At 38.2% G+C, this 12,500-nt stretch overlaps 1 pseudogene; it reads left to right on the forward strand.

Moving 5' to 3' along the window:
- The window catches only part of LOC135209847 (uncharacterized), a 24,344-nt pseudogene extending 13,262 nt beyond the window's left edge, over positions 1-11,082 (forward strand).
- Positions 11,083-12,500: the final 1,418 nt, after the last annotated feature.

Consider the following 12,500-nt stretch of genomic DNA (forward strand, 5'->3'; position numbering starts at 1 on the left):
GTTTGTGTACTTTTTCCGGGTACGAAACCATGTTGTCCTTTATTAAACAAATTATTTTTATTAAATGTTTCATAATATTTTTCTTCATTACCCTTTCATACACTTTCATAATATGTGATGTTAGACTCACAGGCCTATAATTACTTGCCTCTAGTCTTTGATCCACTTTTGAAAGTAGGGGTAATATATGCTAATTTGTGCTCATCATAAATCTTGCCTGTATCTACACTTTGTCTTAATAATATTGCAAGTGGCTTTGCGATAGAATGAACTACTTTCTTTAACAAAATAGCAGGAATTCCATCAGGCCCTGCAGCAGCTCCATTTTTAATTTCATTAATAGCCTGCACAATATCAGCTTCATTAATATCTATGTCAGCTAAATATTCACTATTTTCATCCCTTACTTCTATATCATTATCTTCATTATCTATTCTAGGGGTGAATTCTCTATATCGTTCTGCCAGTATCGTTGCAAATTTCCTTTTTTATTCGTCTAATATCCTCTCAATTCTCAGAGGGCCTATTTCCTATTCTTCTTTTATTCATCTTCTTCGCATATGAGTATAATAGTTTGGGTTTTGCTTGATATTTAATAGGGTTTTTTCTTCCAAGTCCCGTTTTTCATTTTCTTTTGATTGTATAATCTTTTGTTCTGCATTTTCTATCTTACTTTTTAGTTCTATAACTTTCCATGCATTTTTTTCTTTGCAAGACCTTTTTTCCACTTTCTGATTTTCTGGAACAAGATCCTTCTGTCTCTTGGTATGCATGAATGATGTTTACTTTTCTTCTTCGGTATATATTTTTTTTCCACTATTTTCTCCAATATTTTATATAATATCTCCGTATTTACCCTTATGTCATCACTTACGAAAATGTTATCCCAATCTTTGTTTAATTCTTCATTAATTTCTGACCATTTTATATTTTTACTGTAGAAGTTGTATTTTCCATATCCTTCCCACTTTTTCATTTCTTGCTTGCATCTCTTTATTTTCACTTGCTTTGGAATGAACTGTTAATTCTGAAATATTCGCATTATAAACTATTATTTCTTTAACATAATTCATCTCGTTCACAAATACTAGGTCCTAAAGTCTTTTTCCTTTCTTGTTGGCAGGTGATTTATTTGTTGAATGTTGTATTCTAGTAGCATATCTAATAGCTTTCAAATTGCCTCTTATCTTCTGCACTACTATTACTCTCTTTTTTATATGTATAAGTACAACCACAATCTCCTATTCGTTCTTTCCATTCTACGAAGGAAAGTTGAAGTCACCAGATAGGAGAATAGTCCAGTCCTTGTGATTTCTACATATATCATCCAATTTTTCAATTATTAAGTCAAACTCTTTAGTATTAGGAGGTCTATATATTACTATGTTCATCAATTTTTCAGATTCAAATTCTACCGCTATTAGTTCACATTCTGAGTTACTATATTTCTCATATATTTTTCCTTGTTTTTTGTCTTTCCCATATATTGCGGTTCCCCCTTGATTCCTATTTTTTCTATCTGATCTATAAGTTTGGAACCCTTTATTTGATCATCATTCCCAGTCTCTTGGGATACCAGGTTTCACTTATATTCATTATATCTATTTTCTTTTCATTTTGGGTTAGTTCTTCTAAGTACTCTATTTTCTTTTGAGTTACTCGTAACTAAACCCTGCGCATTCATCACTATGATGGTTTGCGTGTTTTTCTCCTTCATTTAATACTGGTAGTAATAAGGATTTTCCCATGTCTCTTTCCTGTTCTGGTATGTTGTTCTTTTTTCATTTCCAGAAATTCTGACATTAAAAAATCCAACTTTTTCCATAATATTTTGATCTTCCTTCATCATAATTATTTTCATTTTGTGTCTGAATCTGCAATTTTTCTCCGGTTTCTGCAATATCCTCTTGCATAATAAATACAGTTATTATCTCTTGAGTATAATTTCGGAGCTGATGCTTTGAAATTTTTTGCTGACACCTCTGCATATCTCATTGGTGGTGGTTGCTTTTCTCTTTTACCTGATATTCTTGATTTCTCTCTTTATTTGTTTCTTTCTTATTTTGGATTTTATTACTTGGTTGGTTTATTTATTTGATTATGATTCATGGCTACAGGTGCATATATTTGCATTTTTTGTCGAACTTACATCCTTTTCCTTCTTTTAGGTTTTTACATATTTTTTGGATGCAGATCTCTGCAATCATCCCCATATCCATCTAAGTATGCACATTTACCATATATTTCATAGTTTTGACATATCTTAGGATGTTTGTAGTAACATCTTTCTCCAAATCTGCAATTCCCTCTTTTCAAAAGGTTGCAGATTTGTCTTTCTTGTCTATTTTTTCCTCTTTCCCGTCATTGTATAGATCTGGGTAGAGCCTCTTCGGATTTGCTTTTCTGTTGTCATATCGTAATTTATTTCTTCGTAGGTATGCTGCTTTATTGCCTCATATGTAGTATCAATGAGTATCTCTGCATCCATACTTTTATCTTGTTCTTTGTTTTCCTTATTTTTTTCTGTCATTTCATTTTTGTTTACTTCTCTTCCGTTTTCCTCTTCTTCTTTTTCTTCTTCTTCTTCCTCTTCCTCTTCTTCTTCATCCTCAACTATTTGTACATTCAATCTTGATTTAATAACATTGTCTATCCATGACAGACATGTTGAACGAAAAAATTCTTGTATCTTTTCTCAAATCTTGTATTACCTCAGCACACTGTGGATGGGTCGGAATGTTGCATGGCACAACATTTTCTGATTAGGTTTTGTGGATTGACTATGCTATACAAACCATTACACAGTTTTGCATGCTTTTGGCATTCTTTTTTCCTAATGCATCAATTAGGATATTCACAAGATTCACCTTTATTCATTTTCTTTGTCGGAATATGTTGGTTTATGTATATTTTCTTTATGAGTCTCTTGACCACTTGGATTTTATTTGGAACTTCTTCAATTATTTTCAAGATGTTTTCATTAGATTTGTTCCAGTTTGAAGGATTATATCCTTCTAATATATCTATGAATGCTTTTGTATCTTTTTGGTTAGGACTGTTGCTGATTTCATAGATGAGAAATGCCAGTTCCCTCCCTGCTACCTCATCGTATTGCGAATCTGCTAAACACGCCAAATTACGCCACCTCTTCCCGCAGTTGGAACTTACTGCCATCTTGTTCTGATTTATAGTATTACACTTGATAAACTAACTTAGAAGACGCTTTATCCTACTATTTTCACACTAATCTTATCACCGATAGTTCACGAACACTTCTAGATATTTCTCAAATTCTAGTCGTATGTTAAACTTGTGATATCTGTTGATTAATCTGACTTCACGCGGGTACGTCTCACCAAGCAAGATGGCTACTTACGAGAGAGAGAGAGAGAGAGAGAGAGAGAGAGATCACGAGTATTCTCAATTTGTTTCAATTTTAGTAAACACAAACAAAGTTACTTTAGAGAGAGAGAGAGAGAGAGAGAGAGAGAGAGAGAGAGAGAGACGATTGTGTGGCAGAGATCTTGAGGAGGAGAGAGAGAGGAGCTGAGAAGCAGAGAGAGAGAGAGAGAAGCAATGCCAAGGAACAGATTTTCAAGTACGTTAAAATAATTTCCTAATCTGTTTCAATTTTAGTCAACACAAACAAACAGTTGTTTTGTTTTAAATTCAGTCAAACCTCTGGCAACGAACAAGTAGTATCTGAAGTAACTGTCAATAGGAGGCGTTTCCATCAAATAATTTCCCCAACCAATACGCTTGTGCCTTCAGATTTTTGTTTTAAATCGTTGCCCCTGATAATTAGCTCATTAGTTTCCTATCCTCGGCTAAGGTAGCACTGAAAATCAATAATCTACAATCACTAATCTCTGTTTTTTTTATCTGTCCATCGGCCTGTGGTGTTTTCACATGGTAACACTGCTTCCCGGGCTTTAAATAGTTACGCTATGTGTAAATTTTAGGTCAATAAAAGGATATTTGGGTGTACATTTGCAACTGAAAAGCGTTTTAATAATTTACTGTATGCGAATTACACCGTTAATATTCGAAATAGGATATTGTTATTATTGTTGAATGTAAGCTGAATGTGACTATCTAAAGCCCCGGACGCAGTGTTACCATACACAAACACCACAGGCGGCTGGACAGATGGAAAGAAACCGAGTATAGAATCGTTAAACTACGAACAGATTCGTTGATCTGTTCGTTAATCCACGAGGCTTTGAGAATCGGTGTCCCTAACAGCCACAGAACGAAAATATTCTGCTGGGAATATATAATTGCACTGAATTCCATTAGCATGATAATTCCTACCAACACGAATGGGCATCGTCATTCCGTGTAGCTGTGACCTTTCCGTAAACATTCTTGTGATGTAACTAAATGAATTCCTGTTTGTAAACCTTTCAAATGGCTACAGACTTGATATCAAGTATTTGGATAAATGGGATGGAAGCTGTAATCCTACAACAGAGTAATTATCTGCTCTAACTGGATAATATATATGTAAGACCAACACGTGTTAACATTAACACGAATTTCTGAATCATGTTCACTTCAGCCTGGAGTCAATTTGCAACATAAATCATAACTCTCTCAACGGAATAAGCCGCCTTTGAACAGATTTCATGGAAAATCACAGCATTGTGCAAGAATTCAAATACATTTTGAGAGAGAGAGAGAGAGAGAGAGAGAGAGAGAGAGAGAGAGAGAGAGAGAGAGAGAGAGAGAGAGAGAGAGAGAGAATGGCAAATAAAAAGTGGGAAAGGTTGCGTTTGCTCTCTCTCTCTCGTAATAGGCATTTAAATTCTCGCACAGAGAAGATTTTCTATTTCTTAAGTTCAACACCAGAAGAAGCAAAGTACTCTGTAGAGTGGTGGACAAATTAGTAAGAAAGGCAAAGATAAATGAGGATACGAGAGTTGCATCGGTTTGTAAGGAAACCCAAAAGAATTCTTTGCACATGTTAATAGAAGGAAACCAATAAAAAATAGCATAGGTCCCCTAAGGGACAATAGAGGAAACCTGGTGAACTCAGACTTGAAAAAGGCAGAGTTTTTGAAAACAAAACCACAATACTGGAACTTGCTATTAAATATGAAGGGGCACAACCGTTGGACAAAATAATATTTACAGAAGAGAACATTAAAAACAAAATAGACAAACTGAACTAGTTCAAATCTTCTGGCTCGGATGGGATTTGTCCAAGAGAAATTCAAAGAGCTAAAAGAAGAGATAGTTCCTCGCGTATATAAACTCCACAGAAAAAATGCAGAACAACGAAAGGCACCAAAAGGATGGAAGCTAGGTAATGTGCCCCAGGTTTACTAAAAAAGTCCAAGAGAAGAGCCAGGAAATTATAGACCACTCTGTCTAACGTCGGTCGTTTGTAAGATTTTTGAGTCCATAATTGCAGATCAAATTGTGGATCACATTGACAGAAACAACTTGTTGTTACACAGCCAACACGGTTTCAAACGAACTGATCCTGCCTACCAAACCTCTTGGAGTTTTTTCATAACATGCTTGGTATTTATGACAGTAGTAGAGCATAGATATACTATACTTAGATTGACAAAAGGCCTTTGACAAAGTTCCACATAAGAAACTAATGACAAAAGCTTTAGGAATTGTAGGAGAAATAGCAGGCAGGATCGAACACTGGCTAGCTTATAGAAAACAGAGAGTCGTAATAAATGGTAACAAATCAAAATGGGCAGATGTGACAAGCAGAGTTCCTCAGGGCTCTGCCCTTGGCCCTCTCGTTTTTTTTTTTTTTTTTTAATTTACATAATGACATTGATGTAGGCTTAACTGGCAGGATAGCCAAATTTGCAGATGACACCAAACTAGGCGTACATGCAGCAGACCCAGATACAGTGGAAAGTTTAAGAAATGATCTAGAGGAAATAGGAGAGTGGTAAAAATGATGGCAAATGACTTTTAACTTGGACGAGTGTAAAGTGTTACAAATAGGAACAAACAACCCTCACGCCAACTACAAGCTGCTTGGGAATAACATAGGGTAGAACAAGAGGAGGACCTTGGAGTCATTATTACCAAGGACTTAAAATCCACAAAACCGTGCATAAAAGCTGAAACTAGTGGGATACATAAAGAGGCAGTTCAAATACAGAAACAAGGAAACGGTGCTGCAGCTCTACACATCAATAGTTAGACCTCATCTTGAATATGCAGTACAGTTCTAGTCACCAACAATAAGAAAGGACATGAATAGATTACAAGCTACAAAGTTAACTCCAGCCATCAGGCAAACAGGTTACCAAAGACGACTAGAAAGCCTGAACATGTGTGGCTGAGAAACGTGACGATTGCGAGGACAACTTTTAGAAACATTTAAAATACTGAAAGGCGTAACAAAATTAGACAGTAACCTACTTACGTTAAACGAAAACAAGACAAGAAATAATGGATGGAAACTAGAACTGAAAAGATACAACACGTCTCATTGTTGGAACTTCTTTACATACAAGATATGCGACACATGGAATAAACTGCCACCAGAAGTTGTAAACAGCAATGGTGTAGAAGTTTAAAAGAAAGCTACACATAATCATTAGGACACTGTGAATGCACAGTAAAACCTGCTCCTAGAGATCAGAGAGCACACGATGTCTCCTTGGATGGACAAATAAGTCTTTGAGACATCCTAATCCATGTAACTCCTTGTAAACTCTCTCTCTCTCTCCTCTCTCTTCTCTCTCTCTCTCTCTCTCTCTCTCTCTCTCTCTCTCTCTCTCTCTTAATCTAAAAAGGCATTTAAATTCTTGCACTGAGATGATTTTTTTTTTGTAAATTAAGTTCAATTCTCTGGTAGACATGTATAATTATTGTTTGAAACTGTTAATTACTGTTTGGGTTTAATTGGGCAGTTTATGTATAAAGGTATTTCTGTTGTTGTGGGTTATTAAGGAAGAGGTGTAAATAACCGTTTATGACTAGTTGAGTTTGTATATTACTTGTTGTTGATTGTCAATGATTATTTAAGATGTTCTCTTGGAGAGTGGGGAGTATGTGTGGTTAGTTGAAGTCAAGCCCTGTAGGAGATTATTACCTCTCCACCAAAGGATCGTTGTGCGTCTGTTTCCATTATATATATATATCATTTTTTAAGTAAAGAAGAAAAAACCAAGTCTGTGTTTCTTTACTGCCACAAGCTATCTAGGCAGTATGGAGAGTAACTTCGACTTGAAACTGATCCCTGAGTATGATGGCAGAAACGCACAAATTCCTTGTTTTATGGAGTGGCTGGAGAAGTTGGAGCTGGTTTGCAAGCTTCGGAAAGTTGATGATGTGGCCAGTGTGATTCCTCTGCGGCTTACAGGTGGTGCCTTTGCAGTGTACTTACAGTTACCCACAGCAGATAGGAAGAAGGTTGACAAGGTGAAAGAAGCATTGTTGGCTGCGTTTGCTGTTGATCCCTATGTAGCCTATAAACAGTTTGTCAGTAGGAAGTTGCACAGTGGAGAGGCACCGGATGTCTACTTAGCTGAGCTACGTCGACTCGGATCCCTGTTTGGAGGAATTTCTGAAAAAGCTCTTGCATGTGCTTTTGTAGCTGGACTTCCAGAGAGAGTTCGTCAGCTGTTGAGAGCCGGGTCTCGCATGGAGGCCCTCGATCTGGAACAGATTTTGGCTCGGGCACGGGCGGTTCTGAAAGATGACCTTCCTTCTGTTTCAGTGGAAACATGTTTTGGCGCCACAGGAAGCTTGGGTTCTGTGCCAGTAGAAACAACAGTTCAGAAATGTCATGTATGCCTTGGACCAAATCACTTTGCCAGGGACTGTCTTGCTCGCAACCGAGTAAATGGTCGATTTCGGAGAAGGGTAAAGTGCTATCGGTGTGGTGGAATGGGGCACATTGCGTCAGCTTGTCCGGGAAACGAGCAAGGAGAGGAGGCATCAGCGCCAGCCTCCTCTCCCCAAACCCACTGAGTAAGGTGCTGCCAAGTACTGTTTTGAGTGTGAGGGTCTTTTCAGTGTTGCGTGTTAGTAGACACTGGGTGATCTCAAAGCATCGCTCATGTCTCATGCTGTAAGGCATGGAACAAGTGCACAGTTAGCATGATAACTGTGAGTGGGCAAGAATGGGTGTGTGAAGGAATGGGCGTCGTGCACTTGCAGCTCAGTAATGGAGCTACTGCCAGCATTTCTGTATGTGTAACTACTCTAATGCCCCTCGGTTTTAAATTTCTTCTCGGCATGGATGGTGTGAGGGCTCTAGGAGGAGTCACTGTCGATACCCAGGGTGGTGTACGTTTTGGAATGGAAGACACACTTTTTTCTGCAGCTGCTGATGTGAAGGTGGGGGTGGATGAGTGTGATTTTAGTGCAATTTATGATCCTGTGATTAAATGTTGGACAGCTACATGGAAATGGTCTGAGGGCAAGGAGCCTGGCGTCCTGGAGAATGGAGTAAAGGCATATTCTGTACCTCAGGAGGCAAAGGACTTGTATGAATCAGAGCTACAAAGATGGGCGAATGATGGCTGGCTGCTTCCTTATGATGAGAATAAATATGGACCAGCTAAGGGGCTTATTCCCCTCATGGCTGTTGTACAGCAAAATAAAAAGAAGGTGCGGCCTGTACTGGACTTCAGAGAACTGAATACGTACATTGATGCATTTACAGCAGACTCGGATGTGTGCTCAGACAAACTACGTGAGTGAAGAGCAAGGAGTGAATGTATCTGTAGTAGACTTGGCTAAAGCTTACCTGCAAATAAGAATCCATGAGTCTCTGTGGCCATACCAGACTGTATATTTCAAAGGCCAGAGGTATTGCCTGACTCGACTGGGGTTTGGCTTGAATATTACTCCGATGGTAATGAAATCTGTTTTAAACTGTGTTCTCCTTCAGGACCCAATTGTAAGAAAAGGGACATCAGCTTATATTGATGACATCTTGGTGAATGAAGATATTGTTAAGACCAGCCGTGTAGAGGAGCATCTTAGAAATTTTGGGCTAGTAAGTAAGCCACACCAAAGACTTGCTGAAGGGGCTCGAGCATTGGGCCTGAGAGTTTGGGGGGAGCAGGAGAGTCTTTTTTGGAAAAGGGACAATGACCTGGGCGATGCACCAAGACAGTTGACTCGGCGAGCAGTGTTCTCATACTGTGGTAGACTGTTAGGCCATTACCCTGTTTGTGGATGGCTGTGAGTGGCAGTAGCATTCATCAAGAGAAGAGTCAATAAAGTCACTGAAGGATGGGATGACATCATTAATGATGATTACATCAAAATGTGTTTGCAGGAACTTCTGGAGAAGGTTAAGAAGGATGACCCTGTGAGAGGACAGTGGAATGTCACCAGTGACAAATTCAAGATCTGGGTGGATGCTAGTTCTCTTGCGCTTGGTGTTGCAGTGGAAGTAAATGGTTCCATTGTGGAAGATGCCAGCTGGCTGCGGAAAGACGACTCTTGCCACATCAATATGGCTGAGCTAGATGCAGTCATTAAAGGATTGAATCTTGCACTGGCTTGGAAGATACAAAAGGTGGAATTAATGACTGACTCATCTACTGTGCATAGATGGATTTCAGATGGACTTTTAGGAAAAAGCAGATTGAAGACTAAGGCGCAAGTGAAATGCTCATCAGAAGAAGACTAGGAATAGTCTTGTCATTGATAGAAGAGTGTGACCTCCAGCTGTCTATTACACTTGTGTCTTCTGCCAATAATAAAGCTGACAGTTTGACATGTGTACCTCAGCGCTGGCTGAGGGACCTTGGTTCATGTCACCAAGATGCAAAACTTGTGTGTGCTTCTGTTGTCCCTGCCATTAGTGATGGAATTAAGGAGATCCATCATGCTGCTGGTCACCAGGTGTGAGAAGAACTCTCTATTTTGTGAAGAAAGTCCATCCAGGAGTTACCAGGCGGCAAGTACAGGCTGTTGTCAAATGCTGTGAGGCATGCCAGTCAATAGACCCGGCCCCAGTGAAGTGGCAGAAGGGTAGTCTGGAAGTGGATAGAGTGTGGCAGAGAGTTGGCATGGATATTACTCACTATGATGGACGGCCGTATCTTACTCTCATTGATTGTGGACCATCTCGATTTGCCATCTGGTGTCGGCTCCATTTTCAGACCAGTGAAAGCATCATCGGGCAACTTGAGACAGTGTTCTATGAACGAGGAGCACCGGAGGAACTGTTAACTGACAATGACCCTGCTTTTCGCAGCAAACTATTTGCTGACTTTGCAAAAAAGTGGTGCGTGCATCTTAATTTTAGATGTGCTTATGTTCCATCAGGAAATGGTATAGCTGAGAGATGCCATCGAACTGTTAAAGTCATTGTTGCAAGGAAAGGCTGCAGCATTGCAGAGGCTGTATATCTGTATAATTTGATGCCTCGTGATGACTGCGACTCAACGACTGCCCCTGTCAGTATGCTGTATTCTTACCCTGTGAGGGTCCGAGGAGTGGATCCATGCTCAATGAACAAAGTGGCAGTGAGTGGCCCCTACAAAGCAGGTGATGAGGTGTGGGTAAAACCATCCAACATGCGATGCAATATGCAATTTGAAAGAGGCAAGGTTACGAGAGTTTTGTCAGAACAAGCTGTTGAAGTCAATGGAGTTCCACGCCACGTTAGAGATCTTCGTTCGTGCTTTTCACAATGATTGATATTGAGTAAGGAAACTACTGATGCTGAGGATGAGGAGCTTCTTATACAGCTTCCTGTTCATGAAGATGAGGGGGAAGAGGAAGATTCAGGCACTGTTGCTGAGTGCAACGCGATTCCAAGACATTCAACAAGAGTTAGAAGAGCTAGAGTTTGTAATATATGTGAATGTAATTCAGGGGGGAGTGTATAATTATTGTTTGAAACTGTTAATTACTGTTTGGGTTTAATTGGGCAGTTTATGTATAAAGGTATTTCTGTTGTTGTGGGTTATTAAGGAAGAGGTGTAAATAACCGTTTATGACTAGTTGAGTTTGTATATTACTTGTTGTTGATTGTCAATGATTATTTAAGATGTTCTCTTGGAGAGTGGGGAGTATGTGTGGTTAGTTGAAGTCAAGCCCTGTAGGAGATTATTACCTCTCCACCAAAGGATCGTTGTGCGTCTGTTTCCATTATATATATATATATCATTTTTTAAGTAAAGAAGAAAAAACCAAGTCTGTGTTTCTTTACTGCCACAAGACATTAGAGGTGCCTCACACTGAGGGACCTGGGGCAACCCGAACGAGTTGTAAGGTCTGTAAGGTAAGCTCTCTCTCTCTCTCTCTCTCTCTCTCTCGTGAATAGCAAAGGAGCCTAAATCAACCAGCTGTCTACAGGAAGCTTCAGTTTTCTTAAGACGTAACCTGTTTGCAGAGGAAACAGGTATTTGAAAGCAGTAATACACCCTCTCCAGAGAGAGAAAAGAGAGAGAGAGAGAGAGAGAGAGAGAGAGACCCATACGCTTTCAGGAAAGTGCCATAGATTTTATGTAGTTCTTTTTTCACAGATTCACTTGGTATGTTCAACAATTAGAAATAAAATGAGAGAGAGAGAGAGAGAGACGTAACTTCTGGTTTCTTAATTAAATCCTCTTCGTACAATGTCATATTAAGTGTTTCATTAAACGTGTTATTAAAAGGTTTATCTCTCGCAAATAAAACAGATGTTAAACTGACAAGTGTGTCTTTGTGTTTCCCTTTGTCGATTTGTTTCGTAAGACTAATACCACACGAAGATTATTTGTATTGATGCCCGTCACACAACATATGTTCACGAATATACTTCTGAACGAGTCCAACCTTTTATCGAGTACGGAAAGGGAAAACATGATGTGTTAGCGGTTTGTTAATGAATTCCCACCCCTTCAGTGATAAGCGGCAGATAAAACAACTTCTGTAGCTACTGAAAAAGGTGGCGAAGAGGTTAGTGGCATTACGCTGACAAGAGGCAAGAAGGACAGTGGGTAATTAAGTAGGAGATTAATTTTAATACAAATTTCAACTTTTAACCATTTTCTTAATGCAAATTAAGAGGACAAATCAGCTCCGTCTACAGCCCTGGATATTATACTTGTAAAATTTTAGGACCTACATCTGAATGATTTAAATTAATAAATTTGAATTCATTCTTATTTATTTTCGTACGAGAACACTGGTTTGCAAATAATATAACAGAATTTTATTTCATTAGATAACAGACGTAAAAAAATGTGAATGTATTCAAATAATAAAACATAATTATACAATTAATTGTAATGCCATATACATATATATACATGTATATGCATATGCATATGCAGTATATAGATATAAATACGCATATATATAAACAAAATTCACAATATATAACATATATAAAAACAAACACACATAATAATATACATACATACAAACACATATTATATACCTACATATGCAAACAACACCACACACACCCACACAACATAGTATAATATATAAATATATATATATAATATAATATATATATTATATATATACAATTACATAATATTTACAAATATAGATACATT

Source organism: Macrobrachium nipponense, chromosome 38, assembly GCF_015104395.2.
Source record: "Macrobrachium nipponense isolate FS-2020 chromosome 38, ASM1510439v2, whole genome shotgun sequence".
NCBI classification, from domain to species: domain Eukaryota; kingdom Metazoa; phylum Arthropoda; class Malacostraca; order Decapoda; family Palaemonidae; genus Macrobrachium; species Macrobrachium nipponense.